This window comes from Lagopus leucura, unplaced genomic scaffold, assembly GCF_019238085.1.
Source record: "Lagopus leucura isolate 7727_CA_CO unplaced genomic scaffold, USGS_WTPT01 Super-Scaffold_100001, whole genome shotgun sequence".
Taxonomy (NCBI): Eukaryota; Metazoa; Chordata; class Aves; order Galliformes; family Phasianidae; genus Lagopus; species Lagopus leucura.
In genome coordinates, this window is record NW_024962262.1 from 21676121 (window position 1) to 21696761 (window position 20641).

Below are 20641 nucleotides of genomic sequence, written 5' to 3' on the forward strand. Positions count from 1 at the left end.
CTTTTTTTTTTTTTTCTGTGAAGCACTTCAGCAAATGAAAAATCTTAAACATATTTTTTTTTGAAAGAGGGCAAAAGCACTTCTAATTTGTTTTAAGACAAGCAAGCACAGCTAGGTGACATATAATCAAGTGTTTCCAGACTGATGTATTAAAATGCTTTTCTGCCAAGTCCTGCCCTGCATCTAGGATGTAAGATTTCTCCTTCATTATTTGTTTTCCTTATTTTCCCATGCAGATGACCGTTACACATGCAGATCTTTGTGAATCTGGATTATAATCAAAAGTCCCTTCCACCACAACTAACTTTTCCCCAAGCACGTAAAAGATTAGACATTAGACATCTAAACAGAAAACGTTTCTCAATGAGAAAACTCTGATTCATCTGTAACAACCTAAAGAAATGTGCTAAGAAAGTGTAAGGAAGCCAGAGAATCAAGAGTATTCCCTTCTTACCCTACAAGAACCCTCTGAATTGGATGCCAAGTAAGAGAGAAAGAAGGAAATTTTTCACATAAATTATTGTATAAGAAAAAGAAAGTTGAGTTTCTTTTTCAGATACACTATCTGAACTTTTTTTTTGTCTGCATTCTCTGCACGGATGGCTATCAGAAACTCTGGTGTTAAGCTAAGAAAACAGATCCATCTGGTACTGACTGTTGAAGTGTAGGAGACCTCTCTTCAACAGCAACCAACTTCCAAATTGCAAAGCATTCCAACTCCCCTAGATTAGAAAACAGTAGACTGGAAAATTGCAGGAGATTGGTTTCTACAGACTTTCTGTTTACAACTGCAGTCTGTAACAAGACAGCTATGACTCGTTCTGCAAAGGAGTTTGCCTGCAGCAAGTACCCAGGAGGCAAGCGAGGATCTTCTGTTTGTTCCAACTGCAGATATCTAGCAAAAATCAGTGTGTAAGTCTGGAATTCTGTCTTCTTCCCTTTCCTCCTCCAATTTTTTTTATTATTATTGTTTTAGCTCAGGCAATCAGCCTAAATATCATTAAAGAGACTAGAATCTTGGCTGGATTTAATAAAAACATTATGCAGAGAAAAAAATATATTCAAGAAATACTGAAATAACAAGGAATTATTATTAAAAAAAAAACCCTCTCATAATCAGATACTGCTTTTATCACATCATACGCATTAAACTTCTCTGAACTGATGTCCTTTTCATCCTAATGTACTAAATTAAATATCTGTTCCTTGTAGAATTTGATTCATCTAAACTAGATTAAAATCAAATCATGAACAAAATCAATTTCACTTAAAGTACAATAATCCCAGCCCACTGAGGGCCCCTTCTAGTAATCACAATAAATGCTGTCTCTATCACCATTGCCATCCCTTATTTTTTCCCCCTAGCCTTTCACTGGATGTATAATTTTCATATCATATTATAAATTAGGACCTTGTATATCTTATTCATGTCTTATTAGAGCAAGTTGGCCAAGAAGCCAGAGGCAAGACAACCTCTTTCAAACATTCCTCCAGGGTTTTCAGGTCAAGTCATTTTTTAAACTGGGATTGGTATAAACCTCAAGGGATTTCTTGATTTAAGAAAGAACTACAAATATTTAAGCTGTCTTGGGGGGATTATGCTGACATTGGATCGTGGGATTACCTCCTGCATAAGACTCAAGGGATTTGGACTGGTTCGGCATCTCGTCAGAAAACTGGGCAAAAATGCTTCTTACGTGATGTTAATCAGATATTCAATCATTCCTCACTGTAAGCGTGTCAAAAGGTAGCAAACGAAGAGAGAGAGAAACAGTTGCTTCTGGATGTGCAGGAAACAAAAGCAATCCTCTGGCATGTGGTAGTGTTCTGGCATTTTCTAAGGCAGAAAAAAATCCTAGTAAAAATGGGCCAAAAATCCTGAAAAAAACTTATATTGCAACCACTTCAGACCTTGCCCCTCTCACTATGAGCAAGGTGGTATCTAATTAAACTCTTTTGCTAGTAATAACATTTGTCACTGCTACAATAAAATCCTGTTTGTCTCAGAACACTTTAATAACCAAAACCAGCAGCAATCTTCCAAAAGAGGAAACTAATACCATACCTTATGGGAGAAGATTTTAAACAAAGCCACCTCTGTCCACCATGTCAGATCTAGGCTCTCACTCAGATCTGAAACAAATCTTGAATTGCAATTGAAACCATCCTGTCAAGAAGAGCACTCTAATAAATTCTCTGACCATCAAAAAAGTGTGAAAAATGTCATTCTCCTCCAGTAATTTCCTTCCCTTTTTTCTTTTTTTTTTCTTCTACAGTAGAAGTTAGAGGGGGAAAATGACAGGAGTTAAAGTCATTCACCACGGGAACAATAAAAGGAACAATAGCAAGCAACAACAAGAAATAAAATGGCTACTTGAAAACTGTATCTGCTTGGTTCTATCAAAAGTAAAGGGTCAATGCCAGACCATCATACTGAGAAAAATATTGCAAAGGAAAATGGACTTTTTTACAGAAGAAATGTTGAAAGGAAATTAGAAGTCACTCCTGGACAGGGGTAATAACGTCTTGTCAAACATGGATCCAATCCCCTCAACAATTTTTTTTTTTTTTTTTTAAATATATTCAACAAATTAAAAACAAACAAACAAAAAGCCATACAAAATCACACATTTACTTTTATTAATCATAAAGTAAATAAATGTCCAGCATGGAAAACTGCACTTTTTTTTTTTTTTCCCCCTTGGCTATTTCACTTAAGAATCAAAAAATATCCTTCAAAGGCATGTTCTGTACTTCTTCATCGAACCGCCATCATCAGACACATCTCTACTCTCTCTTTCACCTTCGTAGCCTCAGATATTATCTGTACAACATATTGTGCAAAGACACAATCACAGTTAGCTTCAAACAGCAAAGGCAGAAGATAAAGGAGACTGGACTGTGATGGGAAACACAATCATAAGTCTGTACTTTTAAAGGTCCCTGACAGGACTCACTGTTGGAGAAATCTGTCCTCATCATCCATAGAAAGTTCTTAACTGACAACTCCATTGAACCAAAATTTAGCTATAATGGTATCCCTATTTAAAAGTAGGCTTTCTTCTTTGTATCTGTAAGGCAGCACAGGACTCACACTGTACATAATAACAAAGACATTGAATTAAAGAAAAAAAAAAAAAAAAAAGGAATAAAAAAAAAATAACAAAACATCCTAACTAAACTTGACAGGAAACTACTTTCCACTCACTCGTGAATAGATGCCAGCATCATTGACAACAAGCCCTGCTGATTGGGGTCAGTCACTTTTCAAGCCCAAGGGGACCATTTTTACCACCTTCAATCACAGTCTCATAACTCCTCTATAAATAAACATATCAAGGAAAAAAAAAAAAAAGCAAGGAGAACCAGCAATCACAATCCACACAAAACAGTGGCACCCAATAAATTGTAATAATAATGTCTGTCTTCTAGGAAGTCTGATGAAGAAAGAATCAGTCTCCTTCTCACAGATAAAACAAGCTTTATTTGAACTATGTTAATAACTTAGATGGTTTGTTAATTTTACAAGCACATCTGTCCAAACAAATGTATTATAACCACTAAACGCCACCTGATAAGCTTCTAACTTTTCATGCTCACTAAAGAAAAACTGCAAGAAAATGTGTCAGATATTTAACACAAAAATGAATGTTCATGATTTCTGCTATGATTTTGGTACGTAGGATTTCAAGGATTCTTTGTTTTTATTTGAATCTACAACTGAGTTTTCAAATGATGCCTCCATAAGACATAATTCATGATAGCTCGTATTTTTAGCAAAAAATACTCATTCTATGTACTAATTGTAAATGTATTTCATATTAGTGACAGCCTGAAATACTAATATTTTTACAGAAGAGAGAAACACTTCTTAAATTCTTAGCATTGTGTATCCTGAGACAATACTATGTGAATGCTACTGGGGGAAAGGGACTACAAGAAATTAGGAGAAGAGATTAACATCAAGGGATTTCCATGTATGGATAAGAAATTTTTATATTTAGTTATATAGGAAATCAAATGTTTATGTGGCTTTTTCTTTTATCGCTATAAGAATTTTGAGTAAACAAGAAATGTCTCTGAGTATTCTTAAACCATCAAAGAAAAAATGTGCACATGTATTTCTAATTTTATTTTTTAGTTCTTAAAATGTACTCTACATCCATGACTACAGATGAGTTTCTAGATACAGACTAAATCTCAGTATCAAAGTACACAAAGGAATCTTTTGTAATATCAATATTTCTGAGATGAAAAAAAATTGTTTTTTACTATTGTGTAAGTCCATGTCAGTGAATGCACACAAACAGAGGAACTGTTTACTTAATACAAGAGAGATTTGTAATTTATTTGCCATAACTTTCATCAAAGAAGCATTATAAAAGCACAGTATTATACAAAGCTGATTAGGTTGCAAGAGATCAACTTGGCTATCTCCCCAGTGTGAGGCATGATTAAGTATTCTTTATAGATACCTGCCTAACAGGTATATATAACCTACCTAAACATTTGCAGAAATGGGTTTTTCAAACCTCCTAAGTAACCCATCTCAATGTTTGGACAGTCTTTTAAGCTAAAAATATTGTATGGCACTATTTATGTATGTAGATGACTAGTAATTAAGTTCCGTGCTCAGCACAGGTGTACTTAGCTATTCCTTCAGCATGAGCCCTGCATACTGGTTGTATGACATTTACAACAGGCTCTCTCTACAGTTATAATACAAAACACAAGGGCTCAAGCACTGGCACGCAATTATGTGTTCAGTATTTGGATTATACCGAAAGTGTTCAATTGGTAGCTCACTCACTCCCATAGCTTTTTAAGCATGCCAAATAGCATCTGCCAGGTAGTGTCTGAGTATTGCATGTGAAACAGAAGAAACCGGTAGTGGTTTCCAACTGGCAGCACAAATCAGGACTTTATTCTTTAGACAAGGGCAAAAGAACAGGAGAGGCTTTAGCCATAAGGATGCAAACTGTGTTGCATTATCAGAGGACCAGAGAGGGGCCTGGATGTTTTCTTTACTAATATAGTCCTAGCCAAAGGGAGAAAACATGTTTGTGTTAGAAAATAATTCTGACTAATTAATGCTATTCTACTTTTCTGCCAACATATAAGCATAAAATTAGCATTCTGTAAATAATTGAGATAGCTGTTTCACTATTTTGTTTCAAGCAAAAGTATAGGCCAACTCCTTGAAATAAGAAAAACTTTGACCCTATTGAGTACTTGACTTATCAATAAAAAAAGAATTAATCACAGAATGATAGAATCAACAAGGAAAAGACCTCCTCGATCATCTAGTCCAACTGTCCACCAGTGTTTTACCATTAAATCATGTCCCTTAGGAGAACATCTAAACATTTTTTGAACATCTCCAGGGAAGTTTACCCAACCAGCTCCCTGGGCAGCTGTTCCAGAACCTGACCACTCAGAGAAAAAAATTTTCCTAATATCCAACCTGAACCTCCACTGGCACAACTTGAGGCCATTCCCTCTAATTCTATCACTAAATGCTACTCCATATGAAACCTACACTTTATTCCTAGTGCTGGCTGCTTCTAGGAATTCTATGTTTTAACCTTGTCAGATTTTACAATTTCCCCTTTACCTGGATAGCAATATGAGGCAGCTGCCCCAACAAATCCCATTCAGTGCTTCTCAGCAGGTTCACTATCTGATCTAACATTGCCAGAACAATAGGCAAGGCTGTTCCATGAAAAACAATGCTGCTTTTTTTATCACATACCAGTAAAAGTTGCCTTTTCACAGGAGTCTTAATGGTAAAGCATACAGTTTCTCAAGTTACATTGGTTTAACTCCACCACTGGTAAAGGCAGTGCAAGTCATGGCCTGCAGCCACTCTTCTAATCATAGTACTAATTAGCTCAGGATGAAATAAAGAGGGACTAAGCATTTGCAATTCTCGGTGATGACATGTCTGTCTGGCACTCAAAGAAGGATTGGGTAGATCCCTGTTACGTTGTCAGGCTCTCCTTCCGTTTTAAATGCTTAAGAATAGCTTTGCAAAAGCCAGCAGCCTGAACAAGGAGATGCAGAAAATAGTCAGAAGCAAAGAGAAGAGACTGGGATGTGTAAAACCCACAGCTCAGATAGTTCAGCCTATCGCGCCATGATTATCCCTAAGACAGTTCCTCCCACTTCTGGAGTCAAGTGCTCCAAATGGAGTAGGAGTAAGGTCATGTACTGTCATGTCATGTCTCGAATTCTTTCAGGAGAGTTAAGGAACAGGGAATGTCATCTGTCCTTGCTACTTCTCCCTCTATACGGGCACACAAACCAAGGGGTTTTAACAATAAGCTCTTCTGGCAGATGAGGTGAGTAGAGAGAGGTTGAGTCCATCCTCTTAACGTGAGAAAGATAGTAGGAAGGGGGTTCAAGAGCAAGAATATCTGCTTTGAAATTATGCAAAAGACAGGGTTTTTCACAACCCAGAAGCCTCACTACATGAACAGCTGTATGCATATATTGACACAGGAGAGATGGAGATTTTATCAGCAGATATTTTGGCACACAGGACTTCAGCACAACAGTAGCTTAACAAGAGGATTTCATTCCCATCAAAGTACTGAGCATGCAAACATAATCTGTGATATAAGTGATTAAAGTCCTTTAGCCCAAACCAATCGATGGGTTTGTGAGGTATTTAGACTCTGGCTTAGACAATTGCCGAAGTGAGAGGAACTCAGTTGTCGGAAACACTCACAAGAATATTCAGAAATTCACTTGTGTATGGCATGATTTAAACTACTCTGGTGACATTTGGAAATACTGCAATCATTTCCCAGCACTGGCAAAGTAACAAATTAGAAGCTACTCTGAAATTCTGCTGGGTGTTTGAAAGGTGATATTTTCTATCATGTCAAAGCATCTGACATTTCATGTTTTCTTACCAACTCATCCCAATTTGTTAAGTCACCAAAGCAAGTGTTTTCATTTAAATCGAGTTAGAGCATCTCTTTAAAAGAATTTTCAAATAAATTCTTGCTGTTTATCTTGCTTCACAGCTTTTGCTCTGAACAGTTTTTCTTGTATTCCCACAAATTCTAGTCACCTACGGGCCAATCTTCAGTTAATTTTCCAAATATTTTGTTAGCGTTTTACAGTTGTGTGTTTCTTTGATGTTTCCTTTTTATGGACTTACATCATATGAAGCTACTGGTTTCACACTTTATAGTCACTTTTTAATGCACAAAATCATTTTAACTGGTAGTTAATTTGGTTTTGATTGTTAAAATTGCATTTTCAAAGACCTTTTAATCATTTTGACAGTGTTTTCCCCAGCTTATTTACAAGCCAAAGGGTTTGATCTCTGCAGTAGTAGATTCTTTTTTTTAATGAAATCGTTATCCTAGTTAAAGGTGGTGACTTTTCCTGTCACAATTTGTAGCACAAGAACACAAATCAGAAATAAGTTAAACGTAAAGAAAAATATAACTGTATTAAAGATAAATTTGTAAATATAAATCAAAGTAGATTTTCTGACAGTAACAATGTTGTGGAATTAAAATAATATAATACAATCATCTGCTTGCAATTCCTTGCAAAATGCATTTATGTTAATTGTTGTTTTTTTCAAGTAGAAAATTCAATTTTGAAGATGCACTTTCAGTTTAGAAGACCATTCAGTACTGAGCAAAAATGCAGGCAGATGCAACTCAAGCCTCTTTCATCTATCCTCACTACGTATATGCTGAGCCCTTAGCATTAAGTTAGTCATTACCAACCAGTGCATCTCTTCTTCCTGCCTGTACCTTAGACAGAGGTTCTTTATCACGTCAAATAACGTATGTTTGATTCTTCTGCAACCAGCCTAGCTTGACACTACGGAAAGGACATGACGACCATTTTTTATCTACAATGTTAAGATATGATTTTAACATGGCATTTTTAAGCACAGCAACAAATATCCAGAAGCATCTGCTTTTGCTGCTCTTACTGCCTGAGTCCTCTTTTGCCCCAGCTGCCCTCCTCCAACCATAGCTGCCATATGAGTGATGGCAGCAACTTTAATAGGCAGGAGAAAGGAAAGCAGAAGTAAGCAGGCAAAGAAACATCAGCTTGCAGTCTTTCTAGGCTTGCTGCCTTGCCTTATTCCCTTTTGGTTTTCTCATGCTGGAGGAAACTAGTAACTAATGGACCCTGCAGGGAAAAGAAGAGTACTGGGAAAGGAGGGCACAATGGTCACTGAGGCCACTAAATTCTGCTTTATTAAAAAAAAAGAAAATTAATGTTAAAATGGATCATAACTCATAAATTAAGTCCCCAAATTAACTGCTTTTCTGATATCTACAGTACTGTGTGAGCTATCAAAATTGAAGCAATTACGTGCTTAAAGGAAATAAGATACAAGCTGTACCTTTAATGCTAACTCACTACATTCCTACCCTCGGTCTGTCAGATCTGAAGTTAAGACTCCTCAAATTTCCTGTAAAGTCTAGAGAGTAACCCCATATTTGACCTCAACAATGTCTCCCCAGAAAAAGAATTGGCTCTAAAACACAGGGCTGTCCATAGACTGCCATTAAGCATAAGGTAGTGTCTTCACTTAGTTTCATGCATCAGCAGTTAACTCATTATTCTATACAGCTTTTGAGAAATTTCTCATATGGAGGAAAAAAAAAAAAAATAGTGAAAGTGTAAATCCACCTTAGTGTGCAGCTGTGCTAGCAGTTCCCTGTCACTTAAAAAGAAGCATCATTGACAGGCTTTTAGAGGCAGCTGTATCCTGTCCTCTCAGCCTTAGCATGTTACTCTGGTTAAGGCTAACTTCTGGGAGAGAGGGAGGGAAAGAGACAGAGGTAAGGAAAGAAGGAAAGGAAGAAGGAAAAGAGAAGGAGCGAGGGAGGGAAGGCAGGCAGGCAGGCTGCTGCTGGTGGTTCTGAAAAAGCTGGGGAGATGAACTGAGACACACAAAAGAAACTATACAAAAGATACAGGAAACATCTAGGGTGAAAGAACACTTCCCTACCAAGGACAGGCAAAGACTGGAGCTGTTCGGCTTGGAGAAGACTCCAGTGAGACCTGACAGTGGCCTTTGAGTATCTAAAGAGAAGCTATAAGAAAGAAGGGGACAGATTCTTCAGTAAGGTCTTTTGTGATAGGACAAGGGGAAATGGTTTCAAATTAAATTTGGGAGATTTAGGCTATATATAATGAAGAAATTTTTTACAGTGAGGGTGGTGAAGCACTGGAACAAGTTGTGGTGGAAGCCCCTTCCTTAGAGACATTCAGGGTCAGGCTGGACAGGGCTTTGAGAAACCTGACCTAGCTATGTGTGTCCCTGTTCGTTGCAAGGAGTTGGACTAGACAACTTTTAAAAGTCCTTTCTGACTCAAATAATTCTATGATTCTACAACATGAAAACACAGGCACCTAGAGATTTACTGAGCAAATAAAATCTTTCAATATATGAAAGCAGCTGTATTCAATGGGGGGAAAAAAAAGAATTGGAAAAATAATTTTGGAACATTGTGTTAAGTCTTGAAATACTGGGCTTTCTAGGGGAACTTGCTTTGCCATCTAATGAGGGACCTGATTATTTCAAATGGAAAAAATAAATGTTTCATTTTAAATTGTGGTTTAATTCATCTATCTTTTCTTTGAAAAATCCAACCCTTTATAGGAGTATCTGTAAATAGAAGTAAAAGCCTACCAATTAATCTATTTAACCTCTACCTGTGGCTAAGTGTTTCTTTGCATACAGTAACTTGTGATCATTTATGCCGAAATATAAGTACCTATTTTAACCACCAGCTAAGAGATGTCATTAAGCTTTTTAAATTGGTAACCTTGATACTGATATACAGGATGACCTTTTAGGTGAGTCTGGCTTCAAATCATTCAATTGTGGATAAAAGTGTCTTTAATCTTTCCAACATTTCTGCAATCCTTTTAGGCTAGATTTATTTCAGAGACTATTAAAATGTTGCATTCTTTGTTTAGAGTAATTGAACTAAGTAATCAGTACAAAAACTTGTGTTACAATGGTCATTTATTAAATTATACACAGATGTAATTCAGCTCCTTGAAAGGACTGCCCTTAGATTCAAGCCTGGATTTCAAGTAGACATTGAAATTCTATTATAAATCTTGAAGTCCTTTTCATTTCCTCTTATAGTCTAAAAATGAATTTCCAGCTTTCCACATTTCAATAGAATGAATGTAGTCTTCTTTGGGATGGGGATTGGGGTGGTGGAACAGAATCAAGATTACAACGCATATTTCTATTTCTAAATTCAAAATCAATTGCAGAATTAGATAGCATAACCTCTTGGATTTTTTTAGTTTCTTCCTTTTATTTTGTACCACTTCAGTCAGTATTACATGGCACAATTACAACACTAAATTTACTTTCTGACAGATGCAAGCATCTCATCCTAACAGTATTGCTTACCCACTACAGGAACTAAACTTAGCATAGACACCCAGACTGTAGTAACTTTAAAGCAGAAGTTAAGGAAATCAAACAAAAAGACTTCCCCTTTTTCAGCTACCAACAATCTGTGTCAGTGAATTTGCATACAATAAAAAGCAATCCAGTGGGTACTAAAAAAAATTGCTTACTCAGGAAGCTCCAGAACTTTGAAGAAACAGCTTTAGTAAAACCACAAGAATTTGCAAAAGCTTCTGGAAAGATCCCTGCTGTGTTTTTCAAATTCACCAAAGATCATACATGCAGATACAGGACTTCAGAGGAATTTCTTTTCCTTTCTGAGTTCTACTTACCTTGGAGGATTCATTTTGTGACAGAAATAACAGCCAATACCCAAACCTGCCTAACCCTTGTTCAGACCAGTCATATTAATTTACGACAACTTAGGCCAGTGGTAGAGTCTACAAAGAAACGAGACAAATGTACCTTGCAATCACTTTTATAGTAATACTAGGTAGGTGGACTGACTTTGACTATAAAACAACCCTGGAGCTTCTAAGGGATGTTTCCTGCCCCTGGATGTTCCTTCTGATAGCTAGAAGTAGCAAGACGACTGACATAGCCTAACAACACATAATAGGCCGACTGGAACATCAAATCAGACAATAGTAGAGGAGAGTTTTGAAAGCCATAATAATTAGCTTTCTGCTGCCTGTAAAAATTAAAATTAAAAAATCTTCAAGAAAGCAAAAGATCAGCTTCACCTGTATGGATTGAGAAATATTAGCATTGAAACCCATTTCTGTGTCTTAGATATCAGTGGCTTCTAGGCCTCTGAAATGCTCCATGTGGTTCAGTGTTAGCCTCAGGAATTAAATCCATGGTGACTTTTAATGGCTGAGAACATCAAATCATTGGAACGTATCCTGCTTTTCTTAATAAACAAACGAACAAACAAACAAACAAATAAATAAATAGGAAAAAGAAAAGGAAAAAAAAATAAATGAAAAAAAAAGAAGAAAAAAAGATAAAGAAAAAGGTTTTCCACTGTGCCCTCATACTCTAGCTGAAGGTTATTTGTACCAGGTTACTATTCAACCACAGAAGGAAGAGCATCTCATGTTTCCTACGTATTGAGACCCAAGGAGTTTGTATCTCCTTAGATGGCAGCATCACTGCAGCCTCCCTGAGGATTAGTAAGCAGCCTGATCTGCTGCAGGAGCATGCAAACACTTCTCAGAAGGGAAAGAGAAATCACTGCCAGAACATAAGGACCATTCATCTTGTAACACTATGTGTGTTCTAAGTTTAGGAGGTCAAAATGCCTTCAGCAACCACTGCTGAAGCAGCAAGTCCTCTACATCCCTCCTAGAAAGCTTTAAGATCCATTAATTAAATCATTTGCTTGTAAACCAAACTGCATAGGTAGTATCCAAATAGGATATATATTTAGTGGTGGGTAAATGTCAAGATATACTCTCTTTAGGTAGATTAACTTACATTCTTTTTCACTGTAGGAAATCATGCAACTTTAGAGAAGAAGTACCTATTAGGAAAACTGCACAAGGTATCCAGCCATTAAAAATTAGTGCAACGTTTCCAGTCTGCAGACCCAACGTATGTTGTGTAGCACTATGACTTAAAAGTCAGCAGTTAATCATTTTCTGGACATTATCCTTATAATCCTTTTCTTTGTTACTCCCACTGACAGTTTGCTTCGTTAGGAACAGTATCCTACTACTTTAGGTAATAGATTATTCAGAGCAGAGCTGATATGTTGGCAAACAAAACCACAAGTTACAGCAAATTAAAAAACAGGGTTTCAAAAAGAAGAACTATCTTCATTTATAATACATTTATCAGTAGTGTTAGAACTGTAAACTCCTGATTTTAACTGGCTGCTCTGTGTCCTACACTGAGAGATGTAAAAGGTACTAATCTAACTGGACAGAGCTGTATCAAGAGTATTTGCCATAGAAGGTGGTGCCAAGTGGAGATGCTGTTATTGTTCCAACCCCTTTAGGAGATCTATACCTGCACACAACCACTACCTTGATATTTGGAAAATGTTTTTAAGGAAGACATACCCCAAATTTACTCAGTTAGACTTCTGAGAAGGCAGTAGGGCAGAAATAATCTGCCCTACTATCTGTACTATCCTTTCCAGTTCTTGCATTTGATGCATGTGTTGAATATGCCCAGAGCATGTGGAAAGGAAGAATTTCCCAACACCAGTATAATGTTTAAACCACACTATTCCTAAGTCTATGTATGCTGCACAGAAAGAGCATAAAGCTTAATTAATTTATGTTTATAGTGTGAGAGCTTCTCAAATGAAAGATATGGTGTAAATAGAAATTACTTCCATTAAATTAGGTATTGGGGGAAATTACCACATTGTGGACTTGAAGCTTGATCCTCTGTTCTTCGAATAATGAAAACACAGGCAGCAACATCATTGGAGATTGCATTACTCACCATACATTATTACATTCACAAAGCTCAAACCAAAGTATATTCTTCTGGCATCTGTTCTGGCACTTCATGCTGCAAACTTGAGCTGTGGACAGGATCTACTTTTTGTAAGTGCAGACCATCATACTATGTGTGGTCTCTGTGGGGGATAAATCAGTTATCATGGGTACTTTCTGATTACAATTCCACCGGCTGGAACTGGCAACTGCTACAAAAAGACAGTGTCTCATTGAGAGCAAAGTGCTTAGGAATGCAGAATGAATAAAAGAGCTCTGAAGGGAAAAACAAACAAACAAACAAACCAAACCAACAACAAAAACACACAAAAAACAGCAACAGCAACAACAAACAAAGCAAAGAGAATGAAGAGAAGGAATCTGAAACAGAAATTTCAATACTAGCAGAAGGAGAATTAAAACTTTTACACAGAGAAGTGACTTGGTAATGCAAACAATTCTAAAATTAGTTATTAAAGCCTGGCAATTTTTCTCAATGGCAAAATTTGAAGTGATTTTTAATATTACGATGTTATTTCAAGTAAACTGTGTTCAAAGACCGAGAATATGAATGCCTGATCATAATCACTGACTTCTTGTTTGAGCTGAAGCAAGTCACTTAACCTTGCTTTCTCCACCAACACAATGAGAAATAATACGATGTGTCTGTTCAGAATAGCATTATGAAAATTACCTGATATTTTGCAGTGCTTTAGCAAGCGCCATCACACTTCAAATATGACACTACCACAGAAAGCACAAAGGTGAGATCCTAAGTGCAAGTCTTAGTAGTTACACCATTAATGGTGTGAAAACACAGTGAGGATAGGCAGAGGACAATGATCGCTTTGCACTTTGTTACTTTACAACTTCATGTATCATCACCTCCTTTATCAGAGCACATCTTATTCACGAAAGGGGATTGCATGTAAACGTGGAAGATAACAAGCAAGAACTGAAAATGAAAGAAGAATGTTACACCATTGTTTCCTTACATAGCTGCTAGTACCTCTCAGAATAACACTTTGCTCACTGCATTACATTGCTAGGCTGCTTTTTTCCTCCTTTTTCACTCCAAACTCCATTTGTATTTTGGGCCTGAGTTGTAATGCCTTGGTGTAATGTCAAAGAACTAGTATGAAGAAATCCCAAAGCAGTGACTTCTCTTGCATGGCATTTTTATTTTATCATTAGACAGATTTGAGAACTCTTCTATGGTTGCTAGACAGAGAGTGTATACATGTGCACATCCACGTCTGTTTTCACATGTAATCATGTTGCTCAGCGAAAAATATCTGTGCCCTAACCACACACATAAAGACTAGAAGCCACAGACGCTACTGAGAAAGAAAGCTGGATGCAAACTGAGGAGAGAGTGAAAGAATCACCCCAAATCCCAAGGGAAACACACTCGTTAAGTTCATAACTCATAAATGACTGCCTCTACAAAAGTTATAACTCCTAGAGCTTACACTATGTTGCTGCTCTGTATTATGAAACAAGCGTCACATAATTCATATCAGTACCAAAGGTATGCATATTATCAAACTTCAGTTATTCTTTCCCTAGCTTCACGAAGATATTTCAGTTAGTCTATACAGACCCTGCAATATTTTTCAGCACAGGTATCTTAGCAAATTTCAAATAACTTCCTCTCAAAGTCGATTTTCAAAAGATTTCTCAAAACTGTGCTGTCTTGAGATAAAACTGGAACTACTTCTATTTGAAATTAGACAGAGGTTTCAATATTCATGTTTGAGACTGTTTTTTTCCATTAATGTACATGTCAAGAGCAGTTGGTGACAGTGCCAGGAAAAATGGTATAATTCAATGAAATTTACAGATTTCTGGAAATTTCTGAGATTTCTGGAACCAAAAGGGTTTTATAAAGCTTCAGGGATATGGCTCCAACTTCTTCTCCCCCACAAATAAATACACTGTAAGTGTCAAGCCTTTTTTTCTCTACAGCTCATCAGCCTTGATGGATGAGTGCAGCATAATCAATAACTTACAGGAACACTGGGAGGTGCTGTAATTACAAATATAAACACTACCAAAGTAAGCTGAAGAGTTAGTTTAAACAAGGAAAGCATCTCTATAGCTGAGCAGGAATTATCTTCTGATATTGTTTGATTTTCTTTGTGCTCTGTGAGCTGCAACACCATTAGATTGTTTGGAGAAGTTAAGAAAATCTTATGCTTTAAACAGAAGGATTTGCATGCATTTATGAAAATAAAACACTGCCAGAGCACCACTGCAAAGTAATTGATCAAACTGTTGATATGCAGAATTATACATTTAATGTTATACATATATGAGGTTAACAAGCAACACCATATGGGCCTTATGGAAATGCTATGGGATCATCTTTTTTTGGAGTATAATTACTTCTAACTTTCCATACAAAAAAAGAGGGAAAAATAATAATCTGTAATAATCCAGAAAACTACAATAATAATAATACAAACCTACTTACTATGAACTGCCCTAAAGCAGCCAAAGCATGCAACAGCCAGGCATATCATTTTCTCTAATAGAAATCACTGCAGGGTTTTTACAAAACAAAGCAAACAGTGAATATATAATTGTGCAACACTGCTTCGAAGTGAAAAAAAATTGAACAGTACAGCAGTACAACATCACAATGGTTTTGGGTTTTTTTCAGTTTTTTTTTTTTTTCTTGTTTGCTGTAAAGAACAAAGTGTTTCTAGAAGGGAAAGAAGATAAACGCATTTTCAAAGAAAAATGGTAAAGATGTTTGCTAAGTCTTAATTAAATTGATATAAGGTTTGCGAATAGTGGTGAAAGAAGGAATAGATTCATTTTTTAATATATGCAGTAGTCAAGCTTTTCCACAGTTAAGACATTAGTGATTTTCAAGTACTTCAACAGTTGGTATAAAAGGGAAAGAAATGGACTTGGAGAACTGATTTTGAAGAGGACTCTGTGGACCTGAAGCAAAGGAAATGCAGGTTAGATACTAGGAAAAAAAAAAAAAAATCAAAAACTGCCTTTTCAAGAGCAACGATAATGATGGATTATAAACAGATTTATTTCCACTGAAAGTTTTTTTAAATATATGTATAAGATATTTGTTAGTAAGCGTTTATATACAGGTGAATCTCCTTTTCAGCAGATAGTTTTATTGACTGGGTAATCTACTACCTTCAATCAGAGAAAACATAGAAGATATGAAAATGCAAGAAACAAGAGACAGGAAGAAAGAAAGCCATTTTAGTCTAGTACAAATTCACATATTGCTTTGACCTCTTGACTTTAGGGATGTCATGTTCATGTTGCATGACTTCAATAGTCACTGAACCACAGTTTTCTTCAGATAGAAAATTATCTAAGAAAAAAATAAATTATACGCTCAACCACTGGTGCCATAATAGTGAATAGAGGTTTAATGTGGAATTTGAGATATCTTCATTCTATTGCTGACTGCCGGATGACCTAAAAGTCAGTTCTGACCATGACACTGTGCTTGACTCTTTCTCACTCGCAATCCATAAAATATTATTTCCATTTTTATATGTTTTCAAATCTATTGCAAATCCCAAGTTAGAGCTGCATATTAATACCAACAGTATTCTATTTTTGTTGCTCTTTTATTGAAATTGTTAATATTAATTATTTTAACATCTTAGCTGACATAACTTTTAAATAAGTTTAATCAAACAACTTTTAAGACTCCACACCTATTCTGAAGTTTTTCATTTGTTCTAGTTCAATAATAAGCCAATGAGAAAACACATCCATACGTAGCTGACTGTTGAAGGCTTTTATGTCTTAAGCTGGCCTTACAAGATCTAACTTTCCCTATCTTTCACATTGGACTCAAAATTAGAATTAGAATATATCTAATATATCAACTCAATGAAAGAGGGAAGCTATACATACGACATTTAAGGATGGAACTAAAATTTGGAACTTATCTCAAAAATTGTTGGAAAATCTCTATTTTCTGGACACTCACTCAACAACATTACCACTACTTGTAAAATAACAAGTGCTCAGGACTGAAAGTCAGACACTTGTTAAATTACACAGGCCTCTCCCATCTATATCTTAGACAAGCTTTAGGAGTTAACAGCGTTCTCCACTGGCAATTTGCCTGCATTCACCTTCTATAGTCAACTAGCAGATTTTAATAATATGGACATAGGTCACTCCATGACAGCTGACCTCACTGGCATGAACATTCCCAGGCACATTTAATTTCCTACAGCAAATCTTGCCAAGCAGCTCTCATATTAAACAAATTTATTTTTATTCTAGCTTGAGCCAAAAGAAAGTAAATGTTTTATTTTAATGAAAGTTTGCTGCAGCTAATCGGCTGCAGTTGCACTTTGTAATCTATTGGCTCTGTCCTTTAACTGAAATGACACCTTGATGTGCTGATTTTGGAACCCATTGCATTACTCCTAGATAATTTCTTCACATGCTTTATTTACATACAGTCTTACAATCTCCTCTTTAAGCAATCTAATCACGACTCACTTTATAAGAACTTTTAAATATCTATTTCTACAATATATTTCACCAGTGCAGCAAAATGTAGCTGGCTTCTCTTCAGTATAAAAGTCTGCCTTCCTGCAGTACAAGGAAACAAAAAATAAAAAGTCAGAATTGTTCTTGTTTCAAGGTGTCTCCTTTTTAATGTTCATAAATTCAAACACTTATCTTGATGAAAAGTAGACTGCACATGGTTTATCCTAGTGGCCAATATGCTTTATGCTACTACCACATCTTAGTGAAAATTTTAGCCTGACAATAAAGCTGTGCTGGCTACTTAATCTCAAGAGTACTCATCTGCACAACAAGGTGATCTTTCTCCTTCCATGGCAGTGAAATGTAAATGGACTTAGAAGTCCATGAATGGTGGTCTTCATGAACTGAAGATGTATCAGTTTGTATATCATTCAAATGACAAGTATACAATTTAATAGCTAATATATTATTAATATGTATTTATTTCCTCTGCTGTATTCAGTTTTATAGCAAGATGCATAATTAATGTACTATTTTAATCATGTTATAATAACGAAAGTCTCACAAAGGCAATGCAGAACTTGGTTTCATGCAGTCAGCAATGTCTAGTGGGAAGCATTTTCATGTCAGCTATAAATAAATAATTAGAAAGATAAAATGCATGTCACTGGCATTATTAAGGCAAAAGGTCTTTCTATAGTTTTGTTAAACATCAACAGGAGACACAATAATGTTTTATTTCTGTTGTATCTTTTAAAATAAGCTACTTGAAAGAGAATGGATTGAAAAACTCAGCTACTGGATTACTGACCTGGCCCTCTTATAAGCTTTGATGTGCCTCAGTGGTTTATTTCTCATAAACTGCTCACCCAGCAATGGGGAACACAATCTGACAAGAAAAATGGTGGGCAGAGAGAAATAAAGGGTGGGAGGGCAGGAAATATTGATCTCTCTAAATGGGAAATGCAAGTCTATGTGCACTTTAACAACAAAATGCACAGCTGAAGAGGAAAAAAGCACAAGCCCTAGTTCACTGTAACTTGTGATAAAGTAAATGCACATGATATGGCATCTATCTATGAAGACTGTCATGCTTATCCCTCATAGGTAGATACTTTTGTGAAGATCAGCATCAAAATTTAATTATATGACCCTAAACTGAAATGCTTTCAAATATTACTTCTGTTTGTCTACACTTAATGCCTAGCTAAATGCTATAAGATAGTAGTGACCAAATTACATTAATAAATCTATTTAGCATCATCTATGCAAATGAAATGAAACCTATCTAATGCCTACAGAAGATTTTAATTTTTTAATGTTTTTAATTGAGAAGACGTTTATTGGAAAAAAAAAAAAAAAAAAGGTTGTGATGCTCCTAAAACACTGAAGTGAAGTTATTAAGGTCCTTTAAAACCTAAAAACAGTAGTAACAACTAGTATTACATTTGTCCTTCATAGATGTGATAACTCTTAGAATGAGAAAATATTCTGTTTATTTTCCACATGAGACATAGAAGCTTTTGTTTCTTACTCTATCATCGTTATGGTTGTTCCTCTATTAACTTAAGCATTATAATAAGCAAAACAATATATGACTGAAGAATGGAAATGTAAGGTGGAAACTGACACAGTTATGCTTACCTTCACAAACTTTTAGGTATAATGCTGTGGTTTGGGGTGGAGGTGGAGATTGCTAATGTATTAGTTGGAAGCCACTGAAATCAGTGAGTTATGAAAGCTGAAAACAACCAAAATCTAATTATTAAATAAAATTGGTGATTCCAGAGCATAGAAGTATCAGCATTTATGTCCATGATGTGGCCTTATCATTGCTGAAAAGTTTGCAGAATTCCTGTGTTAATGACAGAGAAGGAACTTGTATTGACTTTAGAGTATAAGATATGGTTTCGTTTATCTGGCAGTTTTATATTTTTCTTTACATAGAGTCGATATTTATTGGGACAATAAAGTGACAACCAAGTAGCCAAGCTGAATCCCTCCAAAAATTAATAAAGCATGAAGAAGCACCATAGACATAAAGAAAATGATTCTTTTGGGAACCTCTGCATGGAGTAATGGGATGCACAACAGCATTTTCACATAGCACAGTTTCCAATATCCTCTTACCAAAGCTTGTGCCACACAGACTTTTGTGCTTACTTCAGCTGTAAACATCAAGTTTGAGCTCAAGCACCCAGTTTGAGTGGGCAGGCATACACTGCTTTATACTATCATGCTATTTTTTTTTGCTGTTCTCTGTGATTTTCCACTGTGTCCATCACAGGGTCTGATTCCAAAGATTTACTTTTGTGAAAAACTGGTATCACTTGGGACTGCCAGCTGTTGGAAAGGTTGTGATGAATCAACTGAAGCTATGAAGTTAATGTAGAGAAATTACTTAAAAAAAAAAAAAAAAAAAAAAAATCTTCTCTTAAGCACTCTACTTCTCAATAAGAGCTTCCATACAAGGGCTTAATGGTCCTTAATTTAGCTGCATTAACATCATACTTTTAGCTCTCCCACGTGGACTTGCAATAAGATATCTAACTACTGCATTTGCTTGGTGATTGCATAGATAGAAAAATACAAGGCATAAGTGGTGCCATTTATAACAGCATTTCTTTGCACCTCAAAACTATTAATGCAGAACTATTAATGTAAAACTCTGGATGCTTCAAAGCTTCTCTTAAAATTTGTTCATCTTTTTAAACAGCTCTCTTCAACTGATCTCAAAACACTGCACAAAATATGCAAATACTGTTGTTCATATTCTTCCAATGAAGTGAAGCAACAGAATTCCGGGTGAAACTCATAATGGAACTTAGCATCATTCTGGTCCTCCCAGATCTGTCATTTCCTGGGCAAATGTTCTGAAAGAAAGACAGCACTACTTTATATTCTGAATGTGTTTTGAATGTAAGTGGCTGTGGTCAAGACTACTTGCTGCTAAACTCTGTGCTGTCAGTGTGTGTTAAGCTTTCTCACAGAGCACCTAGCTAGACCAGATCCCCAAGGGATTTAGGCATAGAGATGCTCATGTTTTAAATCTAAATAAGGCAAAGTGCATGTTGGACTGCTCTTCTAAGATATCAGTGCTTCTTGGAAAATCCAAAAAAAGAACTTTTGGCTGATTAACAAATTTGAGAAATGAAAACCTAGACTGCCAAGCATCTAATTAACATGAAAATCATGTCAAGTTTGCTAACAACTGTGGGTGAAATGAGCTAGAAGTTGATAGTGGCATAGAAATGCTATCTGGGCTTACTGAGAACCA

General features: G+C 36.0%; 1 protein-coding gene across 5 annotated transcripts in view; it reads right to left on the reverse strand.

Annotated features, from left to right (window-relative positions):
* PCDH9 (protocadherin 9) overlaps positions 1–20641 on the reverse strand; it is a 681046-nt gene that overhangs the window by 533189 nt on the left and 127216 nt on the right. The window lies entirely within an intron of this gene.